At 48.1% G+C, this 18,839-nt stretch overlaps 1 long non-coding RNA gene across 2 annotated transcripts in view; it reads right to left on the bottom strand.

The window, feature by feature from the left end:
- LOC142290484 (uncharacterized) overlaps positions 1-18,839 on the bottom strand; it is an 84,426-nt gene that overhangs the window by 53,294 nt on the left and 12,293 nt on the right. The gene's annotated exons all lie outside the window — the stretch shown is intronic.

Genomic DNA, 18,839 nt, shown 5'->3' with positions numbered 1-18,839 from the left:
TTCTATAAACGCAACATGAATAGTGATAAACTTCCCACTTTGATGTATTGAAATATACATCTGTGTTCAGAACAATTTACTGTTGCAAGCTATTCTTTACAAAACGTGTATTTTCAAAAAGTCTGCTGCACTCAAGATTGACACATATCTGGAATATCGTTTGCGATTAGCAACATCATCAATACCACCTACTATCACACAGATCATTAAAAGAGATGCTGTCCCAGCCATCACTTTAGGAGTAAATTATGTAAATGTTTGACCAAATATAGCAGGATTATTTTCCCGTTTGTGATTTTGTATGGCCTGCAAATGATGGTATAAATATCTAAACTGCCCATGGCAGAAAAAAGGTTCCACACCCCTGCACTCAAACACAGGGCGATGTTGTCCTTGACGGGATTTGAACCCAGGATCCCAGCAGAGGATGAGTGATAGAAGATTTTGCTCAATTGTGAGTTAGTCGAATAACATTCTTTATAAGGTCTCATGCACATGTTCCAAATAGTTTATACATCTGTTAATCTGATAATTTTGATATACACATTAATTGATATGGAAAAGGATATATGAAAATCATAATGCTCTTTTTGTGGTTCTCTGTAAACATTCCCGTGAATGAATCATTGCATTGACACCATAATTCTAATCCCCTGGTTAGAGGTTTGGCTACAGAAGAGTGCAGGCACTGATGGTAGAACAGTGTTACCAGCTCAGACAATGAATCATCCCGCTTAGCTGCTCTTTTAGCGCCAGGATGATGGCTCATTATTGCTGGGGCTATGTGCCTGCATGTTTGTCATTTGTACATCAGCATTCCAATGACTCCTCAGTTTGCTAGCGCACTTTGCACTTCCAGCACTCACGTTCTTGATAAGTTCCACATGTGCCCTAAAAGAAGTTTAAGATGTTCTCCTGAGCAGCTCAGTGGGTGTCCAGTGACAATTGAAGTTCATACATTTTTGTAATAATTCTGATATTTCCAGTGCCAACTAGGATATTCCGTGCAGTATACAGGAAACAGTCATGAAAACTGGCTGTTGCTTTCAGTCTGGCTTATGTCGTATTTCTACCTCATGCTTGCGCGTGCTGATTCCATATAAAGCAAACTAACAGCATGCTTTTTGGAATAAAAGAGGAAACCACAGAATCCCAGGAAACCCACTGAACAGGCGTACCCCATTAATATAACATACAGTACTGTATAAAATACTGTCATTAGGTAATACCGAGAATAAAGGTAAAATTTACATAAATAAAATGTGATGATTATATTAGCCCCATAGTCCATGTTCTGAGAGCTTCTATAAAACCCATGGTTTTAGTTATCTTCTGCTTTTAATTTTACGAATCTTTTCAGGTTATATTTCTAATAGTTAATTGAATCTCTTACGTCTGTCCTGTGATGTCATCATTAAACTGCTTCTAATTACATCCTCAGGGGGGGTGTACATACCATTGGTGACCCCTGGGCAGCCACACAAGGGCCCAAGAGGAATGGGGGAACACTTCTACCACCTAATCAGGTAGAATTGTGCATTATGAGATGCAAAGGGCCCATAAATTGTTCATACACAGTGGCCCTCTTCTGTCTGTGTCCACTATTGATCCTCAGGTCTACTTCACTAGACAACCATATAGCCATTTTTTTTTTTTTCTTACGTCCTATTATTATTTTTTTTATTTTTATTATTATTACGTCCACAATTCCTGGCGCAATTATGAGTCTTATCAGAAGAGCATCATAGGCATATATAATACTTTTAGTTTGGTTTCTCATGGGACTTGTGGCCATAATACAGACGAGAAAATGCGGCCCCTATATAGTTATCAAAATTAATGCAGAAGTCTATGAATTACAAGGTAACATGGATGTAGGTGGGAGCAAAAAGACAACTAAAAAACAGTGTTATTTTTGCTTGTTTAGACCACATCTACATATTCCATAATGCTCCATTCTGCCTGGTGCTAAGAAACACAGTAAAACTTAATTTTTAGTGTTTTGTAATTGCAGAACTACTTATTCCAGCCACAGCCACAGCAAGCGAGGGTTACTTAGCTTGCCAGGGTCCAGTAAAGTCTAAGGGTGCAGTAGTCACACATGTTTTTAGATTGTTCCAGAACTACTTACTCCAGCCACAGCAAGCGAGGGTGCAGTAAAGTCCAAGGGAGCAGGTAAGTCCATAGTTTAAACACAATATCCTAGTTGTGATAACTGTGTAATTGTTTAATTTCTTTAGAGTATTGTCTGTCTGCTTGTCTGTGCTGCTGTGAAATAGAAAAAATGGTGTCTTGTGATCTTTGTCTTGTGATATAATTGTTTGTAGTAGTCACACCTGTTTCTAGATTGTTCCAGAACTACTTATGACAGCCACAGCAACCGAGGGTTACTAAGCTTGTGAGGGTGCAGGTCCAAGGGTGCAGGTAAGTCCATAGTTTAAACACAATATCATAGTTGTGATGACTGTGCAATTGTTTAATTTCTTCAGAGTATTCTCTGTCTGTTGGTCTGTGCTACTGTCAAAGAGAAAAACAAAAAAGTGTCTTGTGACTCAATTGTTTATAGTAACCACACGTGTTACTAGTGTGACGCCCTGGACTAGTCAAGTCGTCCCAGATAGTCACACACACACACACACACACACACACACACCACCCCCTCCCTGAGTAGGTGACAGCAGCCAACCAAGAAACCCTTGTCACCACCCTCCAGGTTTGATGTCCACACCAGGGGGGGCGGAGCCAGGCGGTTGGCTCCGCCCACTGAGGAGTTCACAGGCCTGGAGGCGGGAAAGACACAAGTTCAGACAGAAGTTCTAGAGCAGTGTGACGAGTAACCTTGACAGTGAAGGAGGGAGGACGAGTTCAAGGGCAGACCTGTGACCAGACCTGCCAACAGACTACTCCGGTGGCTGGGTTGGAGCCCAGTCACCTTTGACAAGGAGGCAAACGGTGGTGGCCGCCTGCAGGAGCTGGGATTACAGCCGGTGGAACCGTAGGGACCGGGGTCGGGCGGTGGCCCACCGGTACCGAACCGGGGAACCGATTGGAAACCGGAGCACCAGGAGGGGTACTGAGACCCAGTACAAAGCCCTGAACCGATAGGGCCGAGTCAAATCAACTGATTGAGGACTGGACTTAAGGACCTATCCCACACAAGACCTGTTAGAGGACAACAGCCCAACCATACAGGGTCAAGCCACTGCCAAGGCATAGAGACCCAAAGGGCCAGCGTCTGCTGGCAAACGGGCTCCTACGGCATATACCAGTCGGGGAGCGGACTACCGTTGCTTAGGCATAGGAGTCAAACATTCATACAAAGAGGTGCAGGAGAAAGGCGGAAACCACCAACTTATTCTGGGAGAAGCTGCAGCCGGCTGCGGGCCCCGTTCATCACCCCGCTTGGTTTACCAGAGACTCCAGTGTATTGTGTCATAGTGAGTACACCAGTGCCTTCGGGCTGCGCACCGCGCCGCACAGCATCAGCACACAGCACACACCCGCTCCCACGCCTCAGCACCTCCCTCGGGCCCCGGGACCATCGCTCCCCTACCCACAGAGGGGTCAACACTAAGCTGCGCAACACTGTCCCCGGGAGGCCTAGTTAACGGCAGCGGTGGTGTCCATCTATTCCCCACAACCCGTGGGTGGCGTCACGAACTTACATCCCAAACCAAACCACCGGGCTCCGGCCGTGGAACTTCCCCGTCAAGTCCCTGCGTGTAGCGGCAACTCCCTTGCAGAGTGACGTGACCCCCGGGTCCGTGAGAGGCTCGAGCCACCACCCACCATACGAGCGCGGATCCGAGCGGCTCAGCGGTCGCAGCCGAGCCCGCGGGGCGGTACACTAGATTGTCCCAGAACTACATATCTCAGCCACAGCAAGCGAGGGTGCAGTAAAGTCTAAGGGTGCAGGTAAATCCATAGTTTAAACACAATATCATAGTTTGACACAAGAGCATAATTTGGCGTTATCCTTACAAGTTTATCATTGTTTTTCTACTTTTATCTGAACTGTTTATCCCCATTTAATAGGTGATCCATGGACAATGCTACCAAGTGTTCATCTTGTGAGATTTATGCATGCCTTGAACAACTATTGGAGGGTGAATATGTCTGCACTCGATGCCAGCATGTTACATATTTGGAAGCCCAGGTAATGGATCTAAGTATGCAGCTTGCAACACTCAGGAGCATTGCAAACTTGGAGAGGAGTTTAAAGCTCACTGAGCATGCTCTGGCTTGGACCAGTGCTATGGAGAAGGGTATTGGTGGGGAATGTCAGGACGCAGAGGTAGGTAGCTGGGTAACAGTTAGAAGAAGAGGTAGGGGGAAAATTGTCAGGGAGCCTAGTCCTGATCTGGCACAGCCTAGTAAATATGCCTGTTTGGCTGGTATTAGGGATGCAAGCTAGGATCACTACAGCAGGACATTGCTCCTAGCAACCAGGGAAACGACTGCTGTAGAAAGGAGGGAAATAGGAGTGCAGCAAAGGCCAGACAGATGTTGGTGGTAGGGGAGTCCATAATTAGGCGGACAGACATGGTCATCTGTCGCCGAGACCGTGAATACCGAACAGTGTGTTGTCTGCCGGGTACTCGACTTTGGCATATTGCGGGTCGGATAGACAGATTGCTGGGTTGGGCTGGGCAAAACCCAAGGGTCATGGTGCACATTGGTACTAATGACAAAGTTAGAAGCAGGTGAAAGGTCCTTAAAAATGATTACAGGGAACTATGAGAAAAGCTGAAGTCCAGGACCTCCAAGGTGGAGTTTTCAGAAATATTACCAATGCCAGGAGCATCATTAAAAAGACAGCGGGAGCTTAGGGAGATAAAGCTGTGGCTTAGAAATTGGTGCAGGAAGGAAGGGTTTTGGTTCATGGAGAACTGGGCTGACTTCTCATTTGGGTACAGGCTCTACGGTAGGGACGGGCTGCACCTCAATGGCGAGGGTGCAGCTGTGCTGGGGGAGAAAATGGTCAGACGGATGGAAGAGCTTGTAAACTAGGATCTGGGCGGAGGGAGAGTAGTGGAACAAATAAAGGGATAGAGCAGATAGAGACAGTGAGACAGTAGGGGTTAATGAAGGTTTAGGGGGGGGCAGGGACACACAGAGAATGTAGGGAGGCTAGGAGTAAAGAATGTGTTAATAGTATTAAATGTTTACTGGCAAATGCAAGAAGTCTTGCAAATAAAATTAATGAATTGGAGACTCTTATGTCAACCATGGATTTTGATGTGGTGGCAATCACGGAAACCTGGCTGGATGAGAGCCATGACTGGGTGACAAATGTAGAGGGTTACACTACATTCAGGAAGGACAGGAAAGACAAAAAAGGTGGACGAGTGTGTATATTTGTTAAATCTAACTAAAGACCTGTGCTCAATTACCACATAAAGGGGAGTTGTGACAATGTAGAATCAGTATGGGTAAATGTACATGGGGTGGGGAATAATGCAAAGCTGCTAATTGGAGTTTGCAATAAGCCTCATCATAGTATAGCTGAACAGGTAGAGGGTGAAATGCTGGAACAAATTGAAAAGGCAGCAAATAATAATAATTATCGGGTCCTTATTATGGGGCACTTCAACTATCCAGACATTCAGTGGGACACAGAATGTTCGGGTTGTGCTAAAAGCTGTTAGTTCTTATCTACAATTCAAGACAATTTCCTCTCTCAGATGGTAGATGAACCAATGAGGGGACATAATTTGCTAAATATGGTCCTGTCAAATAGACCAGATACAATTTCATATCTACAGGTCCAAAGTATTTTGGCACCAGCGATCATTATATGGTAAGCTTCAACGTAATATTCAATAGAACATTTGAAAGGGGAAATGCTAAAACCTGGAGTTTTAGGAAAGCCGATTTCAACAAATTAATGGAAAAGCTTAATTGTGTAGATTGGGACAATGTCATGGTAACTGGGGATACTGAACATAAATGGGATAAGTTTTTAAGGATATACTCCTAGAGTCCTGTAAAAAAACTTCTACCCTTTGGTAATAAAATGTCCAGGAATAAAAAGAAACCACTATGGATAAATAAGACAATACAAAGTAGAATAAAACAAAAACAAAGGGCGTTTAAAATCTTAAAGGCTGAGAATACAGAAATAGCATTTCAGGAGTATAAATATCTCAATAGGAAATGTAAAAAAGAAATCAAGCAAGCAAACTCAGCTTTAAAATTTTTTATAAATACATTAATGCCAAGAGGAAAACAAAGGATGTTATCGGAAACTTAAAATATATCAACAAGTTAATTATAGGGGACAAAGAAAAGGCTGAGATAGTAAACAGGCACTTCTCATCCGTGTTCACCAAGGAACTGACTGTTTCAGGGATCATTCAACAAGTCAAAAATCAAAGTTCACCACCTGATATAATTAATTTAACACAAGAAGTATACCTGCGTCTGAGTAAGTTAAACATTGACAAATCCCCCGGGCCAGATGGCATTCATCCACGAATATTGAGGGAATTGAGCTCAGTAATTGACAGACTACTGTATCTCATCTTCTTAGACTCTCTTGTAACAGGGTTAGTGCCTTAGGATTGGAGAATGACTGACGTGGTACCGATATTTAAGAAAGGTAAGAGGGTGGATCCAGGCAACTATCATCCAGTAAGTCTGACATCAGTAGTGTGCAAAGTTTTTGAGGGCATTTTAAGGGATGACATGCAAAAATATATTGCAGATAATAATATAATAACTGACAGACAGCATGGACTCATGAAAGATAAGTTGTGTCTAACCAACCTGTTGGGATTCTATGAAGGGGTAAGTGCAAATCTAGATATTGGTAATGCAGCTGATGTGATTTATTTGGATTTTGCAAAGGCATTTGATACTGTACCACATAATAGCCTTATACTAAAGCTCCAGAACCAAGGACTAGGGGAAACTATATGCAACTGGGTAAGGAATTGACTAAAAGATAGGAAACAAAGAGTAGTCATAAATGGTATATTCTCTAAATGGGCTATAGTCAGCAGTGGGGTGCTGCAGGGATCTGTGCTAGGACCGATTCTTTTTAATCTCTTTAATAATGACCTTGTGAAAGGGATTGATAGTAAAGTGTAATTCCATGCTGCAACACCAAACTATGTAGGATATTAAAAACTGACCCTGATAGTACAATATGATAAAACGATATGAATAAGATGTCAGAATGGGCAGACACTTGGCAAATTAGATTTATTGTTGATAAATGTAAAGTAATGCACCTAGGACGGAGTAATCCTATAGCCGCATATACATTAAATGGAAGTAAACTAGGGACTACAGAACAAGACATAGACTTGGGTATTCTGGTTACAAGGAAGCTGAGCAGTAGCACTCAATGTCAAGCAGCAGCTGCAAAAGCAAACAAGATTTTAGGGTGTATAAAAAGAGAGATTAGATCCCGGGATGCCAATGTATTGTTACCCCTCTATAAGGCCACATCTAGAATATGGGATCCAGTTTTGGGCTCCACATTTTAAAACAGACATTCAGAAGTTAGAGTCAGTTCAAAGGCGGGCAACTAAGTTATTGCAAGGAATGGAAGGCCTCCCATGTGGAGAGAGGTTGAAAGACTTGGATTTGTTTAGCTTAGAAAAAAGACGTCTCAGAGGAGATCTCTTTTATATGTGTAAATACATGTGTGGTCAAAATAAAGGACTGGCACATGACTTATTTCTTCCAAAGACAATACTAAGGACCAAAGGGCATTCACTGCGAGTGGAAGAAAAGCGATTTTGGCAGCTAATTAGGAAAGGGTTCTTTACAGTTAGAGCAGTCAGACTGTGGAATGCCCTACCACAAGAGGTAGTAATGGCAGATACTATATCAGCTTTTAAAAAAGGGCTGGATGATTTTCTCACTACACACAACATTGTTGGATATAAATGACTTAATGACAAAATGTAGAATTGGTAGAGGAAGGTTCAACTAGATGGACCTAGGTCTTTTTTCAACATATGTAACTATGTAGTCTTTAATACACATAAATAATAATCAATGGAATTTTAAAGGGGTTTCTCTACTGTGAGGAGCTGGCTGTGGACTAAAGATCTAAGGGATATGGACTTTTTACAGCACGGAGCGCCGGTAACATCAAACTTATTGTTGTTTTTTACTAGAGATTGGTAGTTATCAGTTTCAGATGCTCTGACTGAGTGTCTCAGGGGCCTCTATTAAGCCATTGTTCTCCCTGTAACAGAGTGTCAACTGCAGTTTGTCTCCATGGATTCTAATATCATCAGGCCTACAGTAGAATTCATTGTCCTGCATTTGGTGGGGAGCTATGCGCCTTTGAAGGGGGATTCCCCAGTACATACCTTTTCAGGCAGGACTTCTAGAACCTTCTGTATAGTTTGAGTTCATGTAACAAATGTTTAAAGGAGTGGGATGTGACCACCTCTTCTAAACCAGGGGGCTGAGCCCTGGAGAGGTTGAAGAGTGAGCCACATGCTTAGTGAGTGAGTTGGTGCTGTGACGTGGAGAAAGAAGATAAAATTGCCCGGGGGTGAAGGTGTGGACGCCGCCGCTGCGCTCGCTAACGCTCGGGTCCGGCGCTGCTGCGGGTGCTGCTCGGTGGCTCGAGCGGTGGGCCGGATCCGGGGACTCGAGCGGCGCTCCTCGCCCGTGAGTGAAAAGGGTGGTTGGTTTTGGGGGATTTAGTCTGTGACACCACCCACGGTTTGTGGGGAAGATGGGCACCACCGCTGCTGGTGACGGGGATCCTGAGAGCGATGGTAGGGAGAAGCTGGGATGTTGTTTTCCCCCTCCGTGGGTAGGGGTCGGTGGTCCCGGGGCCCGGTGGTGTGACGGGGAGGCAGGGTTGGTGAGGTGCAGGGTTGCAGGGCCAGCGCGGCGCGGTGCCGGATGGCACGGGTGTACTCACTCAGCAAGAGATGCACAAAGTCCTCGGTAAACCAAACGGCTGGATGGACGGGTCCCGCAGCCGGCTGCAGTGTCTCTCCCCGGACAGGTTATGGCGGCTGTCTTTCCCTACACCTTTGTGTACTGTTTGACTACGATGGATCCCCAACGGTAGTCCGCTCCCCGGTGTATGGATGCCGGAGGAGCCCGTTTGCCCGCAGGCGCTGGTCCTTGGGTCTCTAGCCTTAGGCGGTAGCTGTATACCCTCACGGTGCGGACGGTTGCCTTCTAACGGGTCTTTGGCTGTTAGGAAACCCCCGGGGTTCCTGTCACACTCGGATTTGACTGTTGACGGCGACTCCAAGCCTAGTCGGGGTCCGATGGCCCTGCCTGTGTGTGCTGTGTGTGCTGGCTTCACTTCGCTCCCCGGTCGGTACCGGCGGGCCACCACCCGTCCCCGGTCCTACGGTTCCGCGTTGATTCACCACTCCTGCAGACGGCCACCACCGTCTGCCAACCTTGTTGTCAGTGCCTGGGCCACAAACCCAGACACTCTCCACTTTGCTCCTCTCACTTCAACCGCCTCAACTGTTCTGCTCCTTTTTCCTGCCTCCAGGCCTGTGAACTCCTCGGTGGGTGGGGCCAACCACTTGGCTCCACCCCACCTGGTGTGGACATCAGACCCTGGAGGGAGGCAACAAGGATTTTGTGTTTGGCTAATGTTACTGTCTAGTGGGGGTGGGGGGGTGTGTGTGTGTTACCTGTGACAACCTGGCTAGTCCAGGGCGCCACATTCCCCCTTGGTGAAATGCAGACCGTCCGCGGGCTGCCCGTCCATCACCGGTTTTATTTTTTTCAAAACTGTAAAATATAAATAACATGGTAATGGTAAACATATAAAACATAAGCATTTTTGTTAGGTCACTTGAACGTTGCACATATAAAAACACTTTTAATAATGACGGACGGATGTCTTCCGCTCTCCCACCCAAGCAACCTAGCCCTGATGCTGCCCCTAAGAAGTGGGCAGCACCCCTTGACCCCAGTCCAGGTTCAGGCTGCCCGAGCGGGAACGGGTACGGTTACTCGCACCTGACTGTCTCTTCAGGTGACCCCACGTCCAGGGGGACCCCTGACCCCCGGAGGATGGCCACCGGTCCTGGTGGTGGACGGGCCCCAGCCTGCTCTGCTGCGGGCCCTTCCTCCAATCTGCCTCTACAGAGGCGGCAACGGTTTCCATCCCACAATACTATTTACAAGCCCACCAGTTCGTGGGTGGCCTGCCAGTTCTCGGCCATGTTCATGAGCAGTTTCTCATGTGGGTGGTAAAAACACACAGAGTCCCTCCGGGGACAACTTGCCGGCAACGGCCGGGATAATCACGTAGATAATCAGATGATCTTTCGGATGATTATTGGCATTCACTCTGCTGAGGGTCCCAACGGGGACAACTTGCTTGCAACGGAGAGCCACTGCCACTACTTGAGGTCGCACTCATCCAGGACCTCTTCCAGCTCGAAATTCGGATGGCTCGGTGAAGGAGGGGGCTGTGGCCGCACCTGCACCCCGCGGCTCTTCCTTTGCTTAACATCTAGGGCGAACCAGCCCCTCTCCCCGCAGTGACGGGTGTAAGTTACCAGGTCGCCGGGCAATAGATCGCAACCTGGGTGGCCCATGGGAAGGTGTGAGTTCACATTGCGGCGAGCCACAAACACTTCGGCCTCTAGGCCCTGCTCGTAGATGAAACCGAACCCCCGCCGCGTGTCAAACTGCCGGACTTGGCCTTCGTACACCGGGCCCCGCACCCGAAAGGTAGCATGGCGGAGTGCATCCTTCTCTTTTATCACTCGCGCCATCACTTCGGCCCTCTGCTGCTCCCTGGCGGCAATCTCTAGGCCCAACTGGTTTGGTTCCCTGTCCCAATAAGGGGCGTTGGCAGACCCTTGCGCCCCGGTCGGGCCCCGATGGACCACGCCCACACTGGCCACTACCGGTACTCTCTCGTGGGGGTCCTGCGGTGACGTGGCCTGGACTGCTGCTTTGCAGTGGCGGCCCGGCGCAGCCTCGGCCGAGGCGGGGGACCCAGGGACAGCTGGCCTCACCGGTTGGGCCTTCGGGCCTGCAGCGGCCGGTTCCTCCACGGTCGGGTGGACTGCCGGAGCCGGGATGGTCTCGGGTGCGGCCACTTCCGGGGCCGACGGCCTCTTGTCGCGGGCGGACACCTCCCGAGGTATCTTCCATGGCAGCGGGTGGGATGCGGGCCGTTCACAGACAACGCCCCCAGGTCGGTCCTCTAGGGCGGACGGGTTTGATTCCGCTACCGGTGTTGGGGGTAGCGGTCCGAGCGGAGGGGCAACAGCAACCGGTACGGTTGGCGGGGGAGGCAGGAGGGTGAGCGGGTGCAGGCCGGGCCCCTCAGCCGCAGCGGCTGGTCCTTCTCGGACACAGGGGCGTGGGTCGCTTACCCGCTCCTCCAACACTGCCTCCACCTCGCGTCTCCGCACGGCCGCCGCCACTTCCTCCATCTCGGCCACCCAGCGCTCCATCAAGAACCGGACCTGGGTTTGAAGGCGGCAGCACATTTGTGCGGTCCGGGCTTCCACCCACGCCGCTGTTCCTGGCGTGGGCTCTGGGGTTCCAACGGTGCCGGACGGACGGGACATCGTGCGCAGCAGTGGTCCAGGAACCAAATGTTTGCAGAGTCCTGGCGTCCCCGCTTTTATAGCCTCAGCTACATTAGGCAGACACACACCCACCCCCCCTTGGTTCTCTTCAGCACTTCCACTTGTTGGGGGCGGGTCTTCGCGTTCGCGCTTTCCCTGCTCGGAGAAGACGCTCGAGCGGGAGATTTTCGCGCCAAAGATGGCGGCGCCTCAAAATTTCCGGCCGGACACCGCCGGCGGAGATCACAAGGCACACTTCTAGTAGTAAGTAGAGGGGTTCAATCTTGTTCGTGACGCCAAGTTTTGTCGCGGGCGGGGAGGACGCTGTTGCTGCGCTCGCTAACGCTCGGGTCTGGCGCTGCTGCGGCTGCTGCTCGGTGGCTCGAGCGGTGAGCCGGATCCGGGGACTCGAGCAGCGCTCCTCGCCCGTGAGTGAAAAGGGTGGTTGGTTTTGGGGGATTTAGTCCGTGACGCCACCCACAGGTTGTGGTGAAGATGGGCACCACCGCTGCTCGTGACGGGGATCCCGGGAGCGATGGTAGGGAGCAGCTGGGATGTTGATTTCCCCTCCGTGGGTAGGGGTCGGTGGTCCCGGGGCCCGGTGGTGTGACGGGGAGGCAGGGTTGCAGGGGCATTGCGGTGCGGTGCCGGATGGCACTGGTGTACTCGCTCAGGCAGTCAATGACAGAGACTCTGGTAAACCAAACGGCTGGATGGACGGGTCCCGCAGCCGGCTGTAGTGTCTCTCCCCGGACAGGTGATGGCGGCTGTCTTTCCCTACACCTTTGTGTACTGTTTGACTACGATGGATCCCCAACGGTAGTCCGCTCCCCGGTGTATGGATGCCGGAGGAGCCAGTTTGCCCGCAGACGCTGGTCCTTGGGTCTCTAGCCTTAGGCGGTAGCTGTATACCCTCACGGTGCGGACGGTTGCCTTCTAACGGGTCTTTGGCTGTTAGGAAACCCCTGGGGTTCCTGTCACACTCGGATTTGACTGTTGACGGCGACTCCAAGCCTGGTCGGGGTCTGATGGCCCTGCCTGGGTGTGCTGGCTTCACTTCGCTCCCCCGTCGGTACGGGCGGGCCACCGCCCGTTCCCGGTCCTACGGTTCCGCGTTGATTCACCACTCCTGCAGACGGCCACCACCATCTGCCAACCTTGTTGTCAGTGCCTGGGCCACAAACCCAGACACTCTCCACTTTACTCCTCTCACTTCAACCTCCTCAACTGTTCTGCTCCTTTTTCCCGCCTCCAGGCCTGTGAACTCCTCGGTGGGTGGGGCCAACCACTTGGCTCCGCTCCACCTGGTGTGGACATCAGACCCTGGAGGGAGGCAACAAGGATTTTGTGTTTGGTTAATGTTACTGTCTAGTGGGGGTGTGTGTGTGTTACCTGTGACGACCTGGCTAGTCCAGGGCGCCACAAAGTTATTAAACAGATTTCCACATAACTTTGTGAAATGCTAGAGGGGCGCACACAGGGTTCGTGGATCCACTGGACCAAGGCAACAATCTATATTTTAACATTTTCACAGTGCCCATGTAACGTGTGCCAGGAAAGTTCGCAATAAAGACATCAAAAATATTCATAGATACCTATACACTCATGAGGAGGATTCTTTGAATCTCTTGTCAAACAGGTATATTTTTCTTCATATTTGTGGAATAGCATATCTGATTCTCTATTCAATACAGAGGCAAAAAAAAAGACAGTGGCATGTAAAAGTTTGGGCACCCCTGGTCAAAATTACTGTTATTGTAAACAGTTAAACATGTTGAAGATGAACTCATCTCTAAAAGGCATACAGTTAAAGATGACACATTTCCTTTGTAGTTAAGGCAAAAAAAAAATATGTTCAATCTTTTACATTTTAAAATTAATAAAAAAGGAAAATGGGCCCATGTAAACGTTTGAGCACCCTGCATGGTTAGTACCTAGTAGCACCCCCTTTGGCAAGTATCACAGCTTGTAAACGCTCTTTCTAGCCAGGCTTTCAATTCTTGTTTGAGGGATTTTCATGCATTCTTCTTTGGAATAGTCTTCCAGTTCTGTGAGATTCTTGGGACGTCTTGAATGCGCTGCTCTTTTGAGGTCTAGCCATAGATTTCCTATGATGCTCAGATCAGGGGACTTTGGGAGCCATTGTAAAACCTTCAGCTTGTGTCTTTTGAAGTAGGTTATTGTGGATTGTGATGTATGTTTAGGATCATTTTCCATTTGTACAAACCATCCTCTTACCAACTTTAGCTATTTTAGAGATGTTATGTTTGCATCAACAATTTGTTGAAATTTCACTTAATTAATTCTTTCCTCTACCTGGGAAAAGTTCCCTGTGCGATTGGCTGCAAAACAACACCAAAACATGATTGATCCACCCCCATGCTTAATGGTTTGCAATATGTTATTTTCCTGCAATTCTGTGTCCTTTTTTTGTTCACACATACTTTTTATCATTGTGGCCAAAGAGTTCTATTTTAACCTCATCGTTCCACATGACTTGTTTTCAAAATGCATGAGGCTTGTTTAGATGTTTTGCATAATTCTGATGCTCAATTTTATAGTGAGGATGTAGGAAAGATATTCTTCTGATGACTCTTCCATGAAGGCCATATTTGTGCAGGTGTCACTAAACAGTAAAACACTATTCCACAACTCCAGAAGTTGCCAAATCTTTCTGAAGGTCTTTTGCAGTCAAAAAGGGGTTCTGATTTGTCTCTCTAGCAATCCTATGAGCAGCTCTCACAGAAATTTTGCTTGGTCTTCCAGACATTATCTCGACTTCCATCGTTCTCATTAACTGCTATTTCTTATTTACATTTCAACTGAGCAAAGTGCAACTTGAAAATGCTTTGCTATGTTCTTATCGCCTTCTCCTGCTTTGTGGTCCTCCATAATTTTCATTTTCAGAGTGCTAGGCAGCTGCTTTGAAGAACCCATGGCTGCTGTTTTTTGACACAAGGTTAGAGGAAGCTTGCTTTTAATAAAGCTGTGAAATCTGCATCCCCTGGCCTTTTCTAATGATGATAGTGCACAAGCCAAAACTCTAAAAGGCTAATTAAAGTCTGAAACTTTTATCAAAGTTATCTGAGCATACAAATCTCCAAGGTTGTCCAAATTTTTGCATAGACCCATTTTCCTTTTTGTAATTTTTAACATTATAAAGTTGAAAATGTATATTTTTTTGCCTAAAGTACAAAGGGAAAGTGTCATAATTAACGTAGTGCATTTTAGAGATCATTTAGAGATCATTTAATGGTCAACTTGCTTAACTGTTCACAATATCAGTAATTTTGACCAGGTGTGCCCAAACTTTTACATGCCACTGTTCCACTATTGTGGAAATGTTTTAGGCAGGTGTGTAAAACAAAAAGTGTTAAGTTTAATTTGATCACTTAACAAAGTGAAAAGTTAATAAACAAAATAGAAATCTAAATCAAATCTATATTTGGTGTGCCTAACCCTTACCTTCAAAATATCATCAGTACTTCAAGGTACACTTGAGGCACAATTTTTGAAAGAATTTAGTAGGGGCATTTTTCCAAACACCTTGGACAACTAACCACAGATCTTCTCTGGATGTAGGGTTGTGCAAATCCTTCTTTCTCTTGTTATAATCCAAAATACACTCTGTTGGGCCATATTATCACTTCGAGGACTCCTTGTTCTTCTTTACGCTGAAGATAGTTCTCACTTCTTGTGTTTCCTCACTTTAGGCTATGTGCGCACGTTGCGTTCTATTACGCAGCGTAAATAGTCACTGCATGTGCGTCTCAAAACGCAGCCGAAAAGCTGCGTTCTGAGACGCATTCGGCAGAACGCAACGTGTGCACATTCCTGCAGAATTCATGCGTTCTGGATGCTTGCTCTGCCATGGCAAAAGCATTCAGAGAGCACATTTTTGACAATGCGGTCCCACTCGGCTCTGCTGCATCCCCATAGACTTGAAGCAGAGCCGACTGGGACCGGAATGTCAAAAAGAGCACATGGCTGGCTGCGGGAGACAGCCACGCGATCAGAATGAACTCGGATGAACTTCACTCGACTTCATTGATTTGCGGTCACAGGTGAAGGACTCACCTGTGACCGCAAATCTGAGTGACTGAAGTGAGCCGCGCGATCACCGGTGTTGTCACTCAGGTTACCCGCGGCCAGCTCGAGTCCTCCACCCGAGACCTGTGGCTGCGGGTAACATGAGAGACGTCTCCGCTGACAGTGTGGCTCACTTCAGTTTCTGCGTGGAGCGGACAGGAGCGGCGGTGTTGCACGGCCGCTCCTGTCAGCTTCATGTAGCAGAGCTGGATGCGTCGCGGGACCTCGTGGATTACGCCGGACCTGGAGGGGTGTTTGGGGATTTTAATAAAGTGGTGAAAGAGGGTGTTTTTTGTCTTTTATTTCAAATAAAGGATTTTTCGGGTGTATGTGTTTATTTACTTTCACTTACAGGTTAATCATTGGGGGTGTCTCATAGATGCCTGCAATGATTAACCTAGGACTTAGTGGCAGCTATGGGCTGCCATTAACTCCTTATTACCCAGATTGCCACTGCACCAGGGCAGTTCTGGATGAGCCAGGTAGAGTCCCGGGACTGTTGCATCTAATCCATGCGGCAATTCCGGGCGTCTGCTGGCTGATATTTTTAGGCTGGGGGGCTCCCCATAACGTGGGGCTCCCCATCCTGAGAATACCAGCCTTCAGCCATGTGGCTTTACCCTGGCTGGTATCAAAATTGGGGGGGACCGCACGCCATTTTTTTTTAATTTATTTATTTATTTTACTGCACCACATAGACCCGCCCACCGGCAGCTGTGATTGGTTGCAGTGAGACAGCTGTCACTCAGCATGGGAACGTGTCTGACTGCAACCAATCATAGGCGCCGGTGAGCGGGGAAAGCAGGGAATACGAGATTGAATAATGGGCGGGCGGCATTTTCAAAAGCAGGAGAAGCCGCCGGAGCAGTGTGACAGATGTGCAGCGCCGCGCCCGTGATCGGTGAGTATGAGAGAGGGGGGAGAGGGATAAACCGACAGAGAGAGAGAGACCAACCGACAGCGAGACAGAGACCGACAGGGAGACACAGAGACCGATAGACAGAGAGAGAGACACCGACATTACGCACAAAAGAAGTGACATGTTGCTTTTTAGAACGCAGCGATTTGGCAGCAGCCGAAACGCTGCATTCTAATACGCAACGTGGGCATAGATTATGCACAATCTTCATAGATTGTGCTGGGGACGCAGGACGCATGCAGTTACGCTGCGGTGCAGATCGCAGCGTCACTGCATGAAAATACGCAACGTTCGCACATAGACTTACTAACTTTCCTAAACTCAATATAGAAATTTCCGTGTGTGATTCTACCATTACTTCACTTAGATGTTTCCGTCACATACTACATCCGATCACTCACTCGCTCGCTCATGTCACCTAAGGCTAAGTTCACATTTCCGCTAAAATGTATCAGTCACAATCCGCTGCTCTTGTAAACAACGGAATCCGTTTAGCGGATTCCGCTGCTCCCATAGACTTGTATGGGCAGCGGATTGTGACTGATGATGCTGCGTTGCACCCTCCGCCCGACTGATCAGTCGTGGAACGACTGACCGCCGGGCGGGAGGAACGCTGCATGTAACGTTTTTTGAGCAGCGCGATCCGTCGGATTTCGCTGCGCATGCTCTCTGGCTCCCTGCACACGTAACCAGCTTTGGTTGGTTACCCGATATTTACCCTGGTTACGGTGCAAGGAGCCAGCGCTAAGCGGTGTACGCCCGTAACCAGGGTACATATCGGGTAAACATCGGGTGCTTTGCTGTTACCCGATATTTAGTCTGGTTACGTGTGCAGGAAGGCCGACACTTCCCCGCTCGGCCCTGCCCCCTCCCGCACTCCGCACATGTGTGTACACACACACACACGCACACACACACCTGTCCCCAGCCATGCAGACAAGCACTGCCACTGACACCCTCGTCTGGCCTCGCCCCCCGCTCGGCTCCGCCCCCTCCCGCACTCCGCATGTGCACACACACACACACACTCACTCACCTGTCCCCAGCCATGCAGACCGCAGCACTGCCACTGACATCCTCAGCGCCTGGCCCCGCCCCCCGCTCAGCTCCGCCCCCTCCAGCATTCAGCATGTGTATACACACACACACACACACACACACTCACACACACTCACCCGTCCTGCAGTCCCTGTGGCACTGACGTCCTCAGTGCCACGGCCCCGCTCGGCTCCCCCCCCCCCGAACTCCGCCCCCCGCACACAACGGAATCCGACAAACAATTCTGTTCTTTGTCATCCGTTGTACAGCGTTGTACAGCGCATCAGTCACATGCGTCAGGCGACGCATGTGACTGATACAAAACAACGGAAATGTGAACTTAGCCTAATCCTCAAAAACATCTCTAGAATTCAACCTTTTATTACGCTTGACTCTGCAAAAACTCTTTCTGTTGCTGTTATTCACTCTCGTCTAAACTATTGTAACTCTCTGTAACAGTCTCCATCTTACTAAACTTTCCTCTCTCCAATCCATCCTGAATGCAGCAGTTAGGATCATGTTCCTCTCCAATGGCTACACCATTGCATCTACCTTGTGCCAGTCATTACACTGGTTGCTCATCCCCTACAGGTGTCTAATATAAACTTATCACTCTCACCCACAAAGCCCTCCACAGTTATGCACCACCATATATGTACTTCCTCATCTCATTTTATCAGTGGCCTCCATTCCACTAATTACCTAAGTCTAACATCCTCAATAATCCAAACATCCCCCTCCCGACTCAAAGATTTCTCGCAAGCTGCGCCAATTCTCTGGAATGTACTACCCAGGACAATTCGATTATTTCCCAATACCCACAGTTTTAATCATGCACTAAAAACACATTTTGTTAGATTGGCCTATCGCCTTACCTCACTTATGTTACTATTCAAGTTTTGCCCTTACAAATGTTTCTCCCACATCTGGTTCCTTGTATCATGTGTTTACACACCCTCCATGCACATAATAGCACTCTTTACCTGTACTTGTACAGATACTGGCTGGTGCCTGCTTCATGAAGCGTTATTTGAATATCCTATTTATTATATTGGTTGGATCATACAATGCAAGCACTTTTTACCATTTACCTTTTGTGTCTTCCCTACAGTATTTCATCATAGATTAGAACAGTCATGGCGAACCTTTTACAGGCAGAGTGCCCAAACTGGAGCCCTAAACCCATATTTTTCCGAAGTGCCAACCAATCCTATTATGTAAATAATTGATTGTAACCTTACCTTTGCCGTCTTCTC

This window comes from Anomaloglossus baeobatrachus, chromosome 2 (assembly GCF_048569485.1).
Source record: "Anomaloglossus baeobatrachus isolate aAnoBae1 chromosome 2, aAnoBae1.hap1, whole genome shotgun sequence".
NCBI classification, from domain to species: domain Eukaryota; kingdom Metazoa; phylum Chordata; class Amphibia; order Anura; family Aromobatidae; genus Anomaloglossus; species Anomaloglossus baeobatrachus.
This window is presented reverse-complemented; position numbering and strand designations above follow the sequence as displayed.